The 21,819-nt window shown below is 40.1% G+C and overlaps 1 protein-coding gene across 2 annotated transcripts in view; it reads left to right on the forward strand.

Moving 5' to 3' along the window:
• LOC136857883 (ubiquitin-conjugating enzyme E2 Q1) overlaps positions 1–21,819 on the forward strand; it is a 153,539-nt gene that overhangs the window by 17,933 nt on the left and 113,787 nt on the right. The window lies entirely within an intron of this gene.

Raw genomic sequence — 21,819 nt, forward strand, 5'->3', positions numbered from 1 at the left:
GCCTCATGCTATCGTGAATTTCCAAAGCATTTCTTTCTATCCTAACTTTGCTTTGTATGATCTCTATGAGAAAAGAATGGAAACCTTGGTTAAAAAGATGGAGAGCTATGAAATGTGTTTCGTATCATTTAAATGGTACTTTAAAAAGATTTGTACTTTTTCATACGTGGCTCTGCTTTGAGTCAACGTACGGGATCTGTTAATTTGTGTGGATTCTTATTCCAGGTCTTTAATTTTTTATTATTCCCTTGATTTGCCATAGCTATGCTAGGCTAGTGTTCCTTGTGATCCCGGTTATGTTCTTTGTTCTTCATTTTTTATTGTGGCGATTAATTTTCACTTTTCCCTTTACTTTATAATTTACTTGATATATTTCCTACGTAGGGACAAAAAAAAGGTAACACTGACTCGTTTTGATAGAGGTGTGCGTGATGTTGTTTATGAAGATTTTTCATTTGAGATCTGTTTCTTTCTCTTCTACTGCGACGTCCTACTTGAGCACATGTTGTGATGTGTATTTAAAATGTTAATTCCGTACAATTTATCTTCGCTACCAGGGGGTGATATGAATATGTTCCATAGCATATTTGTGGTTTGATTATTGTAATGACTAGGTGAGCCTTGCCCTGTACTGCGGCCACCCTGATTATTTGATCTAGACTCTCAGATCGAGCTCATGAGCCTTTGACTCACTTTTCTCATGCTACTGCGGTTTTTATCGCGGTGTGTCTGGATTCTGCATTTTATGTTGCCTTGCGCTTCTGGTCTCTATGTGTGCATGTGTGATGCTCTGTGTGAATGTCAGGTCCATGCTATTTTTTTTTTTTTTTTTTTTTTTGGTACCTTAAGTTTTACTGTTGTGGTTGTTTATTTGATTACCTTGTTTCAGTTCTTGGCTGGTTTAGCCGTTTTATTTTTATATTTTGGGATCTTATTCTGTCTTACATATCATTTTTGACTGTTTATTTCACTTCTGTAGCTATGGCAATGCCTCCTGTCTATAACCTCTTTGTATTCTGTGATTATTCTTTTTGGCTGAAGTGCTTCTATTTCATCTTAAATTCTAGGAGAGGCTACTCTTTGGAGATTGTTGATGTCTTGGGGATTAAAGTTTGGCCTCATTTTGTTCTGGAGCGGTTGCAATTACTTTTCGGGTTTAAAGGTTTCCAGCCTTTGATATTGGGCACCGGCAACAATCCCAGGTTCGTACACGGGTGATCCCCAGAGATATCTTCGAATAGAAATAGCTAATCTTAAATCACTAAGCAGGAGGGATAAGAGAGAAGAAAAAAAAAGATATGAATGAGAACCTTTGTTGCAAACAAATTTATTAAAGAAAAGGAAACTTTGGCAAAGTAAAATACGGAAAATAAATTGAAAATGAACAACACTTCACAATAAACGTATGTCACTCCTGCACTAGGTCACCTGAAACCCTTAATAATTGATTAATATTACAAAATTAATCTGACCCATTTAATATTTATTCCAGTTAAGCACCAATGCTTTATTTGTTGAATTAAACAAGTTGGCCTAATTTCAAGCTAATCCAATTCCACTCTTAAAATTATAAACTCCAAATCCAGATAAATGCATATTGAATGGTTGAAATATTTTTACATCACTTAATATGAAATGAAATGGCACATGGCTTTTAGTGCCGGGAGTGTCCGAGAACAATTTTGACTCGCCAGATGCAGGTCTTTTGACTTAACGACTGTAGGCGACCTGCGCATCGTGATGAGGATGAAATGATGATGAAGACCTATACTGCTAATAATAAGAGATGGCTTGTGACATTTCCTAGAGGGAGGTCCGTTTACTGCCTGCCGAGGCGGGATAAAGGGAGTGGCTGTGTGGTTGCCATGGAAACGAGGGTGGGGCGACTGCGGTTGCCATGGAGATAAAACTTCTGGGAGGCTCGTCTTGCTGGGAGTTGCCAAACCTCTCACTTCACTTGTGAGCTAGATCTTGTTGCAAGCAGTTCAGTGTGAGTGGCCGTTAGTAAGTTTCTCATTGTATTTTAAATACTATTTACGTACGTACGCACGTGCAATCATTGTATTTATATTTTGTGTACGATGAATACTCCTCGAGGGAGAGGGAGGCCCAGAACTCGTCCACCTCGTGAAAAAAATGCCGTCGGCCATGGTGTGACAATTCATCACCAAGGAAGAGAAATGATATGTGCTGCAAGAGAATTCTTTGAAGAGGAGGCTACGAGTTTATCGGAAAGGAATGTTCCCTTAATTCCATTCCAGAGCAAAATTTGTTCTATTTGCGACCAGTTCCATTACAGTGGAAAACAAGAATGTGAAGATAGACCAGTTCTTGTCTCATTTGCGATCACTGTAAAATTTTCAGCAGCCTGTCATGGTTTCCACTCTTTAACGCAGCAAGGGGACTGCTAATAAAGGCATAGCTTTATATAATGGATACTCTTACAGAAATTTACGGAAAAGTGAGGATGTTTGGTGACAAGGGTTTGTTTTACCGCTGGATTTACGTCGCAGCGACACAGATTGGTCTTACGGCGACAATGGGATAGGAAAGGCCTTGGAGTGGGAAGGAAACGACCCTGGCTTGTTGTGTTTGTTGTGAAAATAGGAAACCATGGAAAACCATCTACAGGGCTACCGACAATGTGATTCGAACCCACTATTTTCCGAACGCAATATATTCTCTTCGGGCTATCATTATAGAATCGTCATTTTTTCAACTTATTGTAATCTAAACATTTTCTTAACATTAAGTTCTGGAATCTTGTACATCTAATCGAAGCGTACAGACAAAAATTATAATTTTATTTATATAGATGAAAGTAGACCGAGTGGCCGCGCGTTTTAACGCTCTGTGGCTATGGAGCCAAGCTCTGCATTCGGGAAACGCGTGGGTTCGAATCCCACCGTCGGCTCTTCTCAGAATAGTTTTCTGTGGCTTAATATCTTCACTTCCAGGCAAATGCCAGTACAGTTCCTATCCATAGGCACCCCTTACCCAATTTTATTCACCATAACACATTTCGTCTTTATTAGCTCCTCAACTGAGGTTGGTGCCAGGAAGGGCATCCGGCAGTACAAACATGCTGTGTAAATTAATTAGGAAACCACGGAAAACCATCTTCAGGGCTGCCGACAGTGGCGTTCGAACCCACTATCTCCCGAATACTGAATACTGGCCGCACTTAAGCGACTTCAGCTATCCAGCTCGGTAAATAAAAGGTTTATTTGAGTCCTGTTTATTATCTGTCAATCCCGATATAAACGCATCAGTCTCAAACGGTAAATATAAGTAATTTAATGACTTTCAACATACGATTCGTAAAATTCCCAGTTTACCGAGCTCGATAGCTGCAGTCGCTTAAGTGCGGCCAGTATCCAGTATTCGGGAGATAGTAGGTTCAAACCCCACTGTCAGCAGCCTGAATATGGTTTTCCGTGGTTTCCCATTTTCACACCAGGCAAATGCTGGGGCTGTACCTTAATTAAGGCCACGGCCGCTTCCTTCCCACTCCTAGCCCTTTCCTGTCCCATCGTCGCCATAAGACCTGTCTGTGTCGGTTCGACGTAAAGCAACTAGCAAAAAAAAAAAAAAAAAAAAAAAAAAAAAAAAAAAAAGAGAGAGAGATTCCCAGTTTCGCCAGTTACTTGAGGGATGTCTTCCTGTACTAAACCTTCAGTAAGGATTTCCCTCACAGCAACCTGACTGTTTGTATGTTACTGATAAGAACCTGATTGTATAAGAGTGATCGCAAATGGGACGACACCGCCTGGCCAGGCAGTCTACAACCGATCACAGTGGTCAGAATGACGGAGAGAACAAGTGAGCCGGAAGCGAGGGGTAAGAGCATGTACAGAAAGGAATGCTGGAATGTGGCAACATCGTGAAATGCCACGTGCAGTGCTCCTCCCTCCAACCATACCTGTCAGACGCCATCTCTTCTTATTAGCAGTATAGCCCCCGTGCCAATGAAATTAACCAGTTATGGTTAAAATTTCCCGACCCCTGTAACCAAAGGCCAGCATGCTAACCATTTAGCCATGGAGCCGGACATCACTTAATAAATTCATATTGACAGCTTTGTTACAACAAGAATACTGCCGACGTCCACTTGATTAGTTCATTTAATTACCCCTTATTGGGTTTCGTTATTGTTAATTTATTAACATTTTTCCAAATATAGTTGAGCTGTGGTATCTACATCAAATTCATTTGAGTGACATTTCAATCCAAAATGTAATTACATTTCTTCTGTACATAAATTGTTTAATCGATATTAAATCATTATCTTTCTCACTTGGCTTCATACCTCCCATATACAAACAACTACCATGAAACAAATCCGGACTGACAAAGACGTTAAATTACATGTCATAAACCTCATGTTTTATCCGTATTGAAAGTTATCATAACTTAAAATCCAATGAAAGTATTTATCAAGCCACCTATTAAATACTTTTTGTCCACTTATATGTGGTTACTAATACATATAATCACTTATCAGTTTCGGGACATGTTTCACCCTATTTAAGGGCATCTTCAGCCTTGAATATAATCTTAAAATATTACACTTAAATACTAAAAAAGAAGCTAGAAAATTAGCCCTGTAACCTTATTATCTAAAATATTGGTACATTTTAAATTTAGAAATGCATTTATTTCTGCTTCCCCCATTCGGAGGCTGCCAAAAAGACAAAGCTTACATAAAAATTTTGATTAGTAATTGCAAGGGCCGTTTAAAATGTGTCTATAAATAGGTATACTACAGTAAAGCCTAAATAATTATATTGTGAAATGGATTATATTTGATAAAGTCATGTTAAAATGTCAATGGAGTACTATCTATGGTCATTCTAGAATAATGTGGTCTTAGATTAAAACTAGATCATCCTCTTGATAAAATTTAAAGTTCTATTAAAATGTTACATTAAATGGTATACTATTTATCCTAGGCAATAGTATGTATATACATTATAAACAAGTGATGTCACAAACACAGGGAAATATGTCTGTCAAAAGACGTGGTCAGGGTCGCAGCTTATGTCTTTAAATTTGAAGGTAGTTAAACGTTCGAAGAGTAATTTGGCATAACGTGGAAACTGAGGCCTCGAAACATGATAATGAGAAATATGAAACATCATGCAGGCGTAATTTTGACATTTTATCATAAGTTAATCAAATGTAATCATCCATTTCACAATATATGTACCAATATTTTAGATAATAAGGTTACAAGGCTAATTTTCCAGCTTCTTTTTTGGTATTTAAGTGTATTCAAGGTTGAAGATGCCCTTAAATAGGGTGAAACATGTCCTGAAAGTGATAAATGATTATATGTATTAGTAACCACATATAAGTGGACAAAAAGTATCGAATAGGTGGTTTAATAAATACTTTCATTGGATTTTAAGACAACACGAATACTACGGAATATCACTTGATTTTCACTGAGAAATGGTAACTCCACATAAACAGGGTCAACAGAAGAGTGATTGCTGATGTAACGGAAGGTCGTGTATAACTACGCCTGCATGATGTTTCATATTTCTCACGATTGTGTTTCGAGGCCTTATTTTCCACGTTATGCCTAATTACTCTTCGAATGTTTAACTACCTTCACATTTAAAGACATAAGCTGCGACTTTGACCACGTCTTTTGACATACATATTTCTCTGTGTTTGTGATATCGCTTGTTTGTAATGTATATACGTACTATTGTCCTGGATAAATAGTACACCATTTAATGAACCATTTTATTAGAACTTCAAATTTTATCCAGGATGAAGATCCAGTTTTAATCCCAGACTACATTATTTTAGAATGACCATAGATAGTACTCATTGACATTTTATCATGAGTTTATCAAATGTAATCCATTTCACAATATATGTACCAATATTTTAGATAATAAGGTTACAAGGCTAATTTTCTAGCTTCTTTTTTAGTATTTAAGTGTAATATTTTAAGATTGTATTCAAGGCTGAAGATGCCCTTAAATAGGGCGAAACATGTCCCGAAAGTGATAAATGATTATATGTATTAGTAACCACATAAAGTGGACAAAAAAGTATTGAATAGGTGGTTTAATAAGAACTTTCATTGGATTTTAAGAAGACATCAAACACGAATACTACGGAATATCACTTGATTTTCACTGAGAAATGGTAACTCCACATATACATAATCAGCTGTTTTATATTTCACACAAATAAACACAAACCTGAAGCGAAGGGCCCTACAACTAACACAGTCTCCCAAAAGCTTATATCTACACTGAGTCTACAGCTTTGGGACAGAACCCCTACTTCAAATATGACAACCACATGGAATTCAATCCGCAAATCAAAAATCATTACAACCACAAATCAGAATTTGCGTTGCCAAAAATATGCAATAAACAGATTCACATAAACAACAGAATAAATTCATCCATCAGTTATAACCATCAGGAAATCCCAAATCCATTGACCTGGCCGAGAGTCGAAGTAATGACCGTCATGATGTGACATTACAGTGACCTGAAAATCCCTACCTTTAATTAGAGTATTACAAATGATGTTAAATCTTTAAATCTCTATGTGCTGTTACCTAACTAGTCACTCTGAATGAAATAATAAATGACGTAACTATCCTTTGATGACCCTATTTCAACGGGGTTTATTCTTTAACACGAAACGCAGAGCAGTGGAGAATCTTATCTTGGAACTCAAGCTCATTTATTTCCTTCGCGCCTTCAGCAGTATATCTGTCAACACACCAATATCTTCATGTCCTCGGCAGTTCATATAATTCCTCTCAAATCGTACTCCACATAACTTAGCCTTCACTGGGCTTATAATCTCAATTGTTCCTTTGCATTCTGCATTTCAAATACACAATGTCACATCTATAATCGTCGCATCCACTGGTTCAAATCTCACTAGGATTCACGTCATTGTTCATCAAGACCACTTAATCTCTTTATCTTCAATATTCTTAACAGTATCTCGTTCCATATTATCATTGGTTCACCACCTCTCACTAGCATTTTTAGTGTAAAAGTACCTTATCCCAAACTGAGCTCAAAACAAAGTACAAGATGAAGTATATAAAAATATAAAGTAACTCACAGCATATGTCACTAGCCCTCCGACCATTAGGTCGGCCCACCGATGTCGTGTTCACACCATCATGACTATGACTTTACCGTCTGTGAAAATTCTCTTCTTGATGTCCATGTTCTTGACACACTTTACGTATGGCATAATCGTACACACGTCTGCACTTGTTAGTTACACTGAGCATACAAAGGAAAAAATACAAATTAATTATATTACAAATTATACAAAAAATACAATCTTCTCACTCGCGTACAGTTCCCTTAACAGTTAATTAGAATTACATCTCGGCAGGAATCCATGATTCCGTGATAAACTGCACTCCAACGCGTCCTGTGACTTCATTTAAAATCACGTTTGCTACTGCTCAGCGAATAAGTTTATCGACACTCATTAATTAATACTTTGAATATATGACATGGGAATAACCCCTGCGGATTAAGTTCTACTTTATCCAGTTATTATTCATTAAGTCAAGAAATGCTCAGATCCACGTTTCTCCAACGGCGATCACCATACCCTTCCGTACCGTACCGAAGTTAAGAGAGTAGTGAGTTTCTTCTTCACAGCTTGGCGTCCTTCCGTCCGCTTTCCTCGTGGCACAGTGTCTGGGGAATCCTCTGATCAGTTTCATCATATCCTGCTTCCAGTAGCCACATATTTCATTTACAAAGTTTGCCAGGATATTTCAATTTAATTTTCCCAATTATATGAAAGTCTTATTCATCTTTGATAATATCTTCTAGTGGATTGGAGGTAATATTGCAGCGCGTTCATATTGGTGTCCCTGCTACTGCATCGCTGTTTCCTCGCACGCTATCTTGTGATTCGCTGTTCGAAAGTTCTGCCAACTAAATTTTGGATATCTCTGTCGCCTAAGTCTCACGCTTCTCTCTCTAGAGTGGAAGATTCCATTGCCTTCTTTCTTATGCAATATCTGCCGACCTCGACATGTGTGCTATTGGACTTATAAATTTAGCAAGCTGGATTACAACATGCATCCTGCTTCCCATACCGACTTTGCCTCATATACTATTACTTCCATTCAATTTTAACAATTACATGCCGACATGAACCAATTGGGCTCTATATATATATATATATATATAAAATTATTCATATATTCTTTGATTGAGGTTCCACTTTAACGAAAGAAATGTTTTGTGACAAACTCAGAGTACCATTGGTTGGTATTGTCTGAATCTATTGATATTATCCTTCCCTATGTACCTATAAAAAAATGAGAAGTGAAGAAGTTGATGAGATTATTCCTGAGGAAGTAAAAGACTCCTATGCATTTTAAAAGAAAATAGCCTCTAAGAATATGTATGTGAGTAACATATTTCCTTATGTATCCTTATGTTTGTTATCTGCCCATCTCATATCTGCTTCAGCCAATTTTATGATAATAAACCCCAACCTATTTTAATCTATTTCTCTATTGGGTTCTTGCCTTTTATGCTTTATTCATTTGTATAAGAGGCCTGGGTTTAGTTGCTGGCTGTCTTTCGCCAGTTTCAACCAGTCAACAGTTAATGTCCTCGTTAGCAAAAGGTAGTGGGTAGAGTTGGTAAGCAGAGGGTCGAAATGTTTCACCAAAAGGTCGAATTTAGGTGAATTAGAACTGGATTTGTTGTAACCCAGACTCCTCTCGTTATGTATCTGTGCATAATCACCTGAAATCGGTATTTTCTACTTATATTGTTTCTTTGTGAGTATTTTGTTACGTCCTGCATGTAATCTTTATGCATTCACTTTTAAGTTCTTTTATTGATGTGCCATACTTTCTGTGTGTTGCCACACTCATTCGAACTGTAAATCATGGAGAAAGAAAGTGAAACCGTCCCAAATACTCCTCCCAGGGTTGAATTACAGGAGAGTATGCTATGTCCAACAATTGTACTTCTCAGTCCTGTACAAAATGCAGTGATGATGATAGTAGGATTATGTATGAAGGTAATGCACTCATCCCTAATCAGGATAATTTGGTATTGGACCAGATTTCCCATTCGGTCGCGACTAGTTCGTCCCATTTGAATTCTTCCCTTGATGTACGTAAGTGGAATTTGAAATTCTCTGGCGAAGAAAAGGGTCTTCCTGTCGTTGAGTTTCTGGAAAAAGTAGATGATGTTGCTGCATGCACCTCGTCTTCAGATTTGTTTGTACCGGTTATTCCCGGTATGCTGGAAGGTTGTGCCAGCAAGTGGTTTCGATTGTGCAAACATAAAATTCCGTGTTGGTCTGATTTGCCAAGGAACTGAAAGTAAGATTCGGCTTGTCCGATATGGACTTTATACTCAAGCAGGAAATTCTTAGAAGGACTCAAGGCAGAGGAGAGTCCATCGATGATTATGCCACGGGTATACTAACCTTGTTCAATCGCCTCGATATCAGGGTACACGAGTCTGAAATTTTTGACACATTCTACCGGAATCTAGCCCCTCAATACAAATTACACTGTCCTGTGATGGTTTCATTGCCGCCATTCTGTATTGCTTTTTAGGATGACTTCTGCATTCCGAATCAGGATCCGATGTTAATTTTTCCCCATCACATCACATTTTCTCAAAAATCCTGTATTACGTTTATTTCATCACATGCACTAATGCACTTCTTATGTTGTTAGGAAGAGTGTTGCTTTAATTTAGATTTCCCTATTCTTTTATTAATTTATTTGATTAATGCGACGTCCTCCAGCCATCTCGTAGTCCTGTATTATCATGCTCAGAGTGTAGAGCCGGCAACTATGTACAACATTCCCGGCAACGCGTAGTTTTGGCTGAGTGGCGTCATTCTCTTGTTGTGCTTCGTCCGCGACAGCCTGAGTTGTGTTTCGCTTGCTAGTGAAGAGAGATTTTTGTCTTCATAAGCGTTCTATATGTGAGTGACGTACTGTGTTAATATTTTTATTGAACTTACATCTATCAACATGCCACGACGTGGCTGCAAGAACAATCCAGATACATTCTACTATGTATGTGGAAGTTTCGTGCCGATGAGACAGTGGCACAATATAACAGAGTTCGGGAGAAAGGCCTCCTATGCCTGCTTCGGCTTGAAACTTGGAGACCAAGTTTGTAGTCATATCTATGATGACTACAAATGTTATTACTGAACTAACTCAATTTCATATATACCATTATGACTACAAAGTAGCTACGACCCATATTGATCTTACAATGTGAAAAAAGCTCATTCCATTTTTGTAATCTTAACTGTACAAATATTTTGGTGTACACCTTTCTATATTCAATTTTAATGATAAAAACCTTTGTACATATGTAAAGTAATTCAGTTCAAGCATGTACATTTAAAAAATGTATTGTTAATATTTTTAAGAAATGTATTGTACTCTATGTCCAATGTATTTGTCTTACTTCCTAGGCTGATGATGGCATACCCTCTTGCCGAAACCGGTCCCAAATAAAATGAATACGTGATGACTTTTTAATTATCACTATTTCTTGTATTGAATAGGTGAATCCCTATACTTAACAATTTTGAATGTAAATCTCGATTCAATACGGAACTTAAAAATGAAAATTTTTGACACTAGCAGACTTGAAGAATGCTACCATTATCACTATCTTGAAGAAAGGCGTTCATAGTGCATGTGGGAACCACCGTGGTATATCACTTTTGTCATTTGGAGGTAAAATTCTCGCAAGAATTGTATTAAACCGGCTCTGAGTTATCTGATTTTGCCTGAGTCTCAATGTGGTTTTTGAACCTCCACAGGCACAACAGATATGATCTTCTGTGCTAGACAAGTCCAAGAAAAATGCGGAGAACAACAGCAACCTCTGTATTTAGTTTGCTATTATCTGGAAAAAGCCTTTGATTCAGTACCAAGATAGGCTATGTGGAAAGTATTGAGACATTTTGGATGTCCTGAACATTATGTGGAATTGGTGCAAGCTCTTCATTTTGGCATGTCTGGACAGGTTCTTCATGGTAACTCAGTATCAGATTCGTTCCCAATCACTCTTGGATTGAAACAAGGCTGTGTGCTTGCTCCTACACTCTTTGCACTGTACACGGCTGCCATACTGCATGAATAATCTGCAAACTTAGGCATGGAGATAAAATTTCGTTTTGATGGAGGCCTTTTCAATCTGGCAAGACTTCGCTCACAAAGACATACTCCGGTTACCCAGGTGACAGAACTGCAGTATGCCAATGACACTGCATCTCCTGCTCTAACACCTGTAGAACTACTACAGTCAGTCAACTGCTTTAAAACTGCATGTGATCGCTTTGGTCTTGCCATTACAAGATGAATTGTTACAAAACCAATATTTTGTAAACTAAGAGGTCCGCAACCTCACTATGTGCACTCATTGTTAATATCCATCTGTATCATTTGTTTTCATTTCTTTTCTTCTTAGGTTAACACAGTTTTAAGTTTGAATAATGTTTTGTGTTAATCCTGTTTTCACTGTATTTTATCACAGCGAGTTGTTTTTTGCTCCACGTGATGATGTAAATATTGTATATTGTGCTAATTTTGTTTTCCGTTATGTGTGTCTTTTGTTTTTTCATTTGTTCCTTCATTATGTTTTTTGGCATTTTTTAGCTTGTATTATGTAAATTCCCCTTTTTTCACTGAAGATGGCTCAAATGAGCTGAAACATGTTTGAATTTGACTCCATCTAATGATGGAATTATATGATGTATTGAATTAGGAGGGTACACTCAATTTTTTACGTTTGTAAATTCTTGCCATTAATGCGAAAAAACGAAGGTAGGCTACTTGAACAACCTTCCCCAGGATTAACACTTCCTGAGTTCAGTGTCTCCACCTTAGACACAACACTGGAACAGACTGATCACTTTTCATATCTTGGAAACATCTTGTCTAAACAGTATACCTACGAACAAGACGTTGATAAAAGAATTGGAGCTGCTCATGCAGCATTTGGACGGTTAATGCACAGAGTCTTCATGAATAACGACCTAAAACTGCATACGAAACTCGTGGTGTACAAAGCTGTTGTCATTTCCACACTGCTGTATGGCTGTGAAACTTGGACACACTATTCCCGTGATATCAAAAAACATTAGCGCTTCCACCAACAGAAAGTGAGATTCATCTTGAATATTAAGTGGAAGGACTATGTGACCAACACGGCAGCTCTTGACAAAGTGCAGCTAAATAGTATTGGGGCAACAATCATCGCTCATCAACTGAGATGCTTAGGCCATGTTCACTGCATGGGTGATATCAGGCTTCCCCTCCAAATTCTTTATGGTGAACTTTGCTCCGGCAGTAGACCTCATGGAGCCCCTCTTAAGCGTTTTAAGGACCAGCTGAAACACATCATGAAGACAACTGGTACAGATATACAGACATGGAAAGAATGTGCTGTAGACCGCTCATTGTGGCGGAACACTACATCCACCGCTGTCAACTTGTTTGAAAGAGAATGCCGCAGACATCAAGAGGCCAAGCGACATGCAAGAAAACCCTGTCAATTACAACCCCACCCTCCTTTATCCTTTCAGTGTGATTTGTGTGGGCGTATGTTTTATCCCAGGATTGGTCTGTTTAGTCATCGTAAACACGTCCATAAACTGAGTTGAACTGGTCAATGTATGCAGGAAGAAGTTATATATACTCGGATCGAGTTACAGCCGACGACAACGGCTTAAGTGCAATTGCATTCTCCAGTTTTAAAAACTTGAGTAAAGAAATAATTTTTTTTGTTAACTTCAATACTTTTTCTTCAATACTTATTATCAGTGAGGTCACAAATTAAACTGTCCTTTATTATCTTATCTGCCAGTTCCTAAAAGAAACTAAACATTTCTTCCTGTCTTTCTCTCGGGAAAAAATGTGTGGCTGTTTCTCTTGCAACAATTTTCAGTATAACTGAATATTTTCTTGGAAACATTCTTTCCACTAGTACTCACATAGCTGTCACCACGATTCCTCTTGGCTTTGTTCTGCACGTGTTTCCAGGAGTCTTGCTGTTCACTAAGTTCATGCCCTCTTCCGCTATATATTCCAAGACTAAATTTGTTCTTGTGCTAGTTTTATCAATCGGGCAATTGAAATCCCCGAATAAGATCTTTTCATTGTCTGGTACAACGCTTCGCTCTTTGTATACTGTCTATTACATCTATAGGGCTATAATCTGGTTTGAAGTAGACTCTGATGATGGTCCCTATTCATGTTTGCACTACCAGTTGGTTTTCTTCTCTTAATAGAACTTTGAACGGAGGCAATTCCGGTTTTATGAGGAATGTTACCCCTCCTGACGGCCTTCTTCTAACGTCTTCCTTTGCTAACACATGAATCTTGTAGAATCCTTCCATGTCAGTTCTTAAATCTGCAGTTATAAAAGTCTCTGTTGGCACACGTATGTCTGAGTCTCTAAATACATTGGTTGGTATATTATCTATTACACCGCTTAACCCTTCAACATCTCCCCCCTATGGGTGGGGGGACGCAGATGAAGAATACACCCACGGTATCCCCTGCCTGTCGTAAGAGGTGATTAAAAGGGGTGACCAAGGGATGATTTTATTAGAACCATGAAACTACTTGTGATATCACCACGCGGGGAACACCATGGGTCGCTTTTACTTGCGCGTAGTACCACTATGTTAGGTATCAAATAGGTTTGTGATTAGTAGTAATGGAGTACGTTGCCAGCTTCTACAGTACTTGTGATTCGTACTCCTATATGCGCAACACCATGGGATTAGCAACACCATGGTTCTGCCTTGCCTATGCTTAGTACCCACTATGTGAGGAACGCCACGGGATAGTGCGGGTCCCTGGGGTTAGTCTACTTATGTGAGGAACGCCATTTTTTGCGTTTTTTCCATGTGGTGCACAAAATGACCAACAGATCACGTTGGCTGGCCATCAGAGAGATTCATCCTACACTTTATCAATTCCTTCAATGGAATGCCTATCTTGAACGCCTGTTCATGTCACTATGTTGCAGGTGATTTTGCCAATGATCCCATTTTCCTCCAGATTACCAAAGCCTCTGTGGTCGTATTTGGGCTGAGTCTGCCTACGTATAACCAGCCATTCTTCTCAGCTTCTTGAAGTTTGTTTTTCCCTGTCACATGTAATAGTGGAGAGACTGTGGCATGTCCTCATGTCGGCTGTTTTGTCCACGACGTGGCTTTCTCATCCCTTTCAGAAAAAAACCGAAGAGGGTTACAACAGGTGTGGCATATATTGACCCTCTTCAAGAGCTGCTTGTCCCAATCAGATATCTTCTCAGCTGTTCATGGGTATGGCTCCAATTGAGTTCAGATGTGCCACCTTCATCTTGGCCCCTGTCACATCCGATAGCTGACATTGTTTATTCCCCTCAGAACGAGTTAAGGGTCTTCCCACGCCTTCTAGAGCTTGAGAGACAAACCTCTCTTCTTTAGATGGTTTCACAGCCACCCTGGTTTGTTCTCGCAATGTATGGTGGTGTCCGCTCTTTGATCGTACTGTGCCTTCTTTTTGGTTGCTCTCTATTCTCAAACTCTTCCTGACAGCGGTGTGTTCATCCTCCAGTCTCCTTGTCAGATCCAGGCAGTACCGATCGGTGGGGGCAGGATGGTCCACGGATTGGCCGAATGTTAAATCCACTGGGAAGCACAGCTCACTTTCAAACTGCATCTTTGCAGGTGTGCATCCGGTGGTCTCGTGCAGTGCAGACTGGTAAGCCAGGGGGACCAGTAGAGGACAACTATTCCCATAGAGGCGTCATGGCTCCAGTTTCCCTTGAACTCCACGGTGGTCTTTCGGCAGGGAGCTTCGTGTTCACCCTCTCTCCCTCCAGGAACAGAACTTGCAGTCTTTGGGACAGAGTTTTGACATGCAGGACATGCTTTATCTTGTGGAGACCCACTTCAACCTCTTGTGAACTTATGTCTTCATCTCTGTCATCTAGCTTTCTAATGTATTCTGATCATCTTCCATCTTCTGGCTGTCTCCAGTCTTCTGGTCACCTTCCATCTCCTTTATAATCATCTTCTGCCCATCTCCCATCTTCTTTATCAACCTTTCCTGGCATTCTACCATCCTCTTCTGACTTTATTCTGTCTTCACATAGGCCTCTTTCATAGTCATTTTTTTGGCCTTTTCTTCCATCTTTTTCTCCATTGTCTTCTGCATCATCTTCTTGTTCTTTCATCTCCATAATCTCCGAGAGCGCATTTAACTGAACCTCCAGTTTGTTGTATTCTCTGGTCTCGACTGACATGCAGAAATTTCATACACAAGAAAACCTAAGGATTTATATATCCATACCTGAGAAGCAAAAGGGCTTATGTCCATTTTATTAATGTCACAGTATAAGCTAAAAGCAGTAACTGACTGCACATTTATGCCAATTGCTTGTTATACAAATGCAGTAGAATCGTAAATGTGTTATATATATTTACTCTGCATATCATATAATTATGTAGATGTGAAATAAATTCATATTCATATACTCCAATCTAAATTTTCTTGGGAAAACCGTGAAAATGGACATGTACTTTTTCCTTCATAATTTCTTATTGCACTTCTGGATGCTGTAAAAGTAAGTTAAAACATAAATAACTGTGTGTAATGTCAATTTATACCTGTTCTTTAGCTGAACAAACAAGAAAAACATAATATAGCACAAAATGTTATAATTATCATATTAAGACAATTTTCACAACCTTTTTTACTCATTAATTTTGTCACTGAAGTTTTGCGCAAGATAATTATTGTAAATTATTTTCCCGAATGAAATGTTCTCCAGAGAATTTCAATTTATATCTATAGAAGTATCACTCATCGGTAGGATATTCATCTTCTTCTCCATGTGGGAGGTCACTGTAAAATACACTGTACTGCCGCGGAATCCGCTGAGTTAACATTTGCAGGCCCGTGTATTTTGCTGAACTAATGGGTTTGAGTCCGCTTCGTGTGGTCGGAGTTTTCTTTCGTAACAGGAGAGCATTTCTTCGATATCTTCTGATATAAATTTCTTGAAAACAGGTGTTGTCGAAGGATGTCTTGTAGGCAGTAATTCCAGGTTTGTCAGTTGAAACTTATAGCTATAGGCTACTTAGGGACATTTCACCAGTAGTACATTTCTTGCAATTTGTGAAAGGGGGTCTAGATGTTTCAGTTAAAGATGTGAATTTTTGAAACCGCTACATTGCATTTCATGGACTACTAGCGGCTTCTTTACCTGGCATGTTCTAATGAACTGAGCTGAATCACATGGTACAGCGATCTCCAAGTTGGTGAGTTTCGACTTTTTCTTTTCAGTGGTTGAATGAATATGTTATCTTTCTTCTCTGTGTAGAACTACCCATTTCTTTATGAGTTCTGTGTCTCCATGAACCTACTATGCTGGCGTAGCAGGGGGAGAGGTGATACTCCCACGTGGCGCGTCCCAGGTGGCGGGCAGTGGGGGTCCTAACTGGCTTGCCGGCGGACTTGAGGGAAAGAAAATACCTCTCGTGGACCAAACACACAACCCCCTGTGGGTGGGGGACGCAGACGAAGAATACACCCACGGTATCCCCTGCCTGTCGTAAGAGGCGACTAAAAGGGGCGACCAAGGGATGATCAATTTAGAACCATGAAACTACTTGTGATTAGTACCACCATGCGGGGAACACCCTGGGTCGCTTTTACTTGCGCGTAGTACCACTATGTTGGGTACCAAATAGGTTTGTGATTAGTAGCAAACAAGAGCGCAACGGTTGTTATAGTATCTGTGATTCGTAGCACTATACAGGGTGAACTTTAATAAAACTGATGAACTGCAGGGACTGATTCCTGACTGGAAATGGATCAAATAAATGTCCTACAAACATGTGTCCGGAAATGGACGGTGTGCGTGCAACGACACAAATAGTCCCGGAACACAGTACATAGCTGAATCGCATCCACGTCACAGCAGATGTTCAAAGTGGCCTCCATGGGCTGCAATGTAGGCGTTCAGACGTATCATGGATTGCCTCGCTCTTTCGCACATTCTGCCTCTCGCTGAATGGCGTCACAGGCGTTGTGAACATGCTGCTGAAGGGTCTGCACATCAGGAACTGGTCACCATACACAACGCTTTTCAGATGTCCCCAGGGGTAAAAATCCAGGTGGTTTAAGTCCAGTGATCTAGGAGCCCATACAACAGGGCCTCCACATCCTCTCCAGCGCCTGGGGAAGATGTTGTTGAGGTGTTGGCGAACTGTAATGCGGAAGTGGGATGGTATTCCATCATGCAGAAACCACATAACCTGTCTTATTGCCAAAGGCACATTCTCAAGCAATCCAGGCAGAGTATTCTGCAGAAAGTCCAGGTACGTTCCTCAGTTGAGGCGTTGTGGAATAATAACTGGTCCAAGTATGTGGTCGCCAAGAATCCGTGCCCAAACATTGATGCTGAACTGATGCTGGTGAGATGCTTTAGCCATTCCCCGGGGATTTTCTGTAGCCCACAGATGAAGATTATGTAGATTGATGATGCCATTTCTGGTAAAGTTTGCTTCATTGGTAAAGAGGACTGACGAAGAATCCCATATCTGTGATGGCCTGGTGCAAAAACCATCGACAAAATCCTTCCTGTAGAGGGAAGTCCGCTGCTGATATCCTTGCACTTGTTGCAGGTGATAGGGATAATAGCGGTTGTCATGCAGGATACACATAATCGTCGTCTGGCTTACACCATGTTGGCGGGCCACTTGCCTGGAGCTTGTACTAGGCTTCGTCTCAATGTCCTGCAGAACCTGTTCCTCCAGATCTGGTCTACACGCAGTCCGCCGCCTCCCTGAACATTCGTCTGTCTGAAAGGACCCGGGATCACACAAACTCCCAAATATGGCATGAAACGTGTGATGTGGTTGGTGTTTGTGAGGGTACTTGTTTTGGTATAGCCGTGCTGCCTCTCGGCCGTTTCCATTGCCTTGGCCATACATAAACACCATCTCGGCTTGTTCCCGACATGAATACCGGACCATTCTGCTTCCGACAGTATGCTGCTTCAATCACACTATCTGCAACAGAAGAACCACACTGCAAGTAGTCGGAGAAAATTTCATTCGTCAGTGCCATCTACCGTCGCAACGATGCATTTCTGGACACATGTTCATAGGACATTTTTTCCCTCCATTTCCAGTCAGGAATAAGTCCCTGCAGTTTGTTGGTTTTATTAAAGTTCACCCTGTATGAGCGACACCATGGGATGGGGGAACCCATGGTTCTGGCTTGCCTATGATTAGTACCCACTATATGAGGAACACCACAGGATAGTATGAGTCCCTGTGGTTAGTACACTTATGTGATGAACACCATAGGTTTGTGTTGCCTGTAAATGGTGCCACAATGTGCGAAACACCGTAAGTCTGTAATACATGTACGAATTTCATGACCTGTGAGTAGTACCATAATGTGTGGAATACCGCGAGTCTACGCTACTCTTGATTAGTACCACAACATGACAAATACCATGGTTCTACTTTCCTAGCGATAAGTACCATTGTGAGGGGCCGCTGACTTGGATTTTGGACCCTTTCGACTACAAGTATAATCGATTCAGTATTGTGCTATAGAAGCAGTCCCTTGGTCAGTAATACTATTGTTCTACACCACCTTCTGTGCCTGTGAGGCACCGTGGGTCGGTTCCACCGATCGTTTTAAATTCATATCCGTCCGTCCACCCACCCACCCTCATCACGTTTTGAATTGTGATCAGTGGTCGTTTTTGGGCTTTTAATTTGTCATTTCATTTCGTCTCATTTCGTACCATTAGGGGCCGATGACCTAGATGTTAGGCCCCTTTAAACAACAAGCATCATCATCATCATCCTCCTCCTCAGTTCTGTGTCTTTTTTGAACTTCCTTCACCAAGGTTCTTATCATCTGACATTTCTGTTCCGAAGAACTAGACTCCTTCCAGAAGCGTCAAATATATTTTTCGTTCCTCTTCAGTTAATTTCTCGTCATATTTCATTCTACATTTACATGGAGGCTTAAGTGTGCGTGCTGGGACTTCCTTTCCATCCTTAACTGATTTATAAGGTGCCCCAATCAACCTGCCTCTTTTAGCACTATTTCTTTTCTAACTTGAGGGGTCTTGTATCCTTTTTCTGCCGTGATATACTACTACTCTTCGTTAGTTGCAGGTAACTCACATGCCTCTGTTATTCTGACATTCTGAAATTAAGAGAGACTTTATGATGATAATAATAATAATAATAATAATAATATTAAAAATTATTATAATTATAATTGGCATAATGTTGTGGGTACAAAAAGTCAAGCTGACTGTCTACAGAAAACCCACTACTGCCTTCAGGTTCATAATTTTGGTCCAAGTCAGAGAAGTCTGATGCAATGTCATCCTGCAAGTCTTCCATATGCTCTTCATCCACAGGTTTCTCATATGAACGCTTGCCATCCAGTGTCTCTTCACCTGATAATATTATTTTTTTACGTTAGCAATGTACAATATTTTTAGTGGAAGTTTAAGAGTTAAGTTTAATGTTAATAAATAGCACTAAAACTGTAATAATAACGATGATTAAGATATTACTAAGAATACAGCCTACGTTAATGAGATTTAATTTTAATCAGTTCAAGTTAGTATTACTTCAATCTATACATCGAAGTTGGTGATTAGGGCGTAACTCCACAAAGCATAGTCAGTAAAAAAGTGTAGGCTATTATGGAACTGTTTAGTAAGAAACATAAATATATTTACCTCTCACTTCACGTGCTTGCTTCAGAGCAAGTTGCAATATCATCTTTGGAAAACCATTCATTTTGCATACTTTCAAACACCGAAGTCTCACGTAACTTTTAACTTCTTGTGGCTTACAATATTTCACTGTTGTTGTTTTCACGCTAATTTACATTCGATAATGCAGGTATTTTATATTCTCGTAACAGAGGAAACTATAATAACGTTCACAATAATGAGCACACTTCATTATCGTACTCCCATAATGTAGGCAAAAGGTGAATGTCTATTGACTCTTTCCACGGAGAAATTACTTAGAAGGAAAATGGCGAATGTCCCACATGCGACCTAGCACCACAAAAAAGTTTTTTGTGCAAAAGGCAGATATCCCACATACGCCCTTTCCGTCCTAAAAGCACTCTAGACTACCGCCTTTATGCCACACACTAATGGCATGGCAATGGAATGGCAATAGGATACCCGCCTTTATTCCATAGTTGCGGTCAGTTATATCGAACACAAAAATATCCGTAACTCAGATTCACAATAAATGGTCGACGCCCTTTTGCCTCTCAGGTACGGATATGTGTGTACTCGCTATATAAAGATGTTCTGGAATGCTTCTGACAACAGTCAAATCCTGCAGTATCCGGTCCCCTGATTCACGCCAATTAAAAAGATGTCACACGCAGGATCTATCCCACTTCCTATACCACCACTTCTGTTACGAATGAAACTCTGTTAGATTGACTTTTTAATCTAGGATGACTCTCTCTCTCTCTCCAGCCATGAATGACCACACTCCACTAATTGCTGTCTCAGCAGGGCTCCAGCTTACCAGTCTTTACTTGGAACAGGCTATAATCCTCATTGACATACTTATCCTTTCAATTTTGCTCCACACGGTCAGTCGCCTCACTCAACAGCTGCTCGCAGACATGTTATAGCACAGTGTGACTGGCCACCACAGCACACGACTGTTCCATGGTTCAAGTCCAGAGGAAGTTTGCCACTCACACAATCAACACACTAAATTCACGCAGCTGCTCCTTACAGTGAATAGCTCAACACTGACTGCTAAACAGCGGTCACATAACAGCAACAACTTACTACAATACTCCTCACAACAAAGTGAATACAGCACTTTACTCGCACCAACTGTTCCACACACAGACTCCTCATCGGTCTACGGTCCGCAGTAGTTCACACGCCATATTCCAAGGCAGCGCGCGCACACAATACTCCGCGTAGTACTCCAAGGCAGCACACACACAGTACAGGCAGTACACCACATCGATGCCCTGACACTGGCTGTGGTGGAACACCCATCACACACCCGCCTCTCTATCATAGCAACAACTCCAACTACTGATTCCAAGACAGTACTAACACACTACTGCCCTCAGTGTATGACGATACTCTGACTCCGGTGGAACACTGACGGCAGCCAGCACTACTGCTGTTCCACTTCCATTACTCAACTCCAACAACTCGCGGCTAGCCTCCTTTTATATCCTGGTGGTGGAGTACTAAGATCTTCCGGGCTGTAGTAGAGATGGAACATTCTCGTTGCACCTTCGAAAAGGTGTATGGGAAAAGCAGACGAGAACAAAGAGGCTGCGGCATGTCTTCCAGAAAATACTGAAGGGGGCTACAACAGGGCTGGCACGTAATAAGGCCATGTTAAAAAATACCCTCTTTAGGCCAAAATCAATGTGTCAGACACATCTAAGACTGATAGCTGTTGAAGCAATGTAAAACATATTGTTAGCACTGCTGTCCACACCTGCTCTACCATTTTTAACATTTCGTTATTTTGCACTTCTTGATATAATTGTTCTTCAAGGGATACAAATCTTTACCTTTTGTTTCCTTTCTTTGGACTGATTACCTGGGCATCTTCATTTGAAACTTTGCCAAGTGAGTTGGCCGTGCAGTTAGGGACGCGCAGCTTTGAGCTTGCATTAGGGGGATAGTGGGTTTGAATCCCACTCTCAACAGCCCTGAAGATGATTTTTCGTGGTTTCCCATTTTTTTAATCAGG

The sequence above is a fragment of the Anabrus simplex genome, chromosome 1 (assembly GCF_040414725.1).
Source record: "Anabrus simplex isolate iqAnaSimp1 chromosome 1, ASM4041472v1, whole genome shotgun sequence".
In the NCBI taxonomy this organism is placed as follows: domain Eukaryota; kingdom Metazoa; phylum Arthropoda; class Insecta; order Orthoptera; family Tettigoniidae; genus Anabrus; species Anabrus simplex.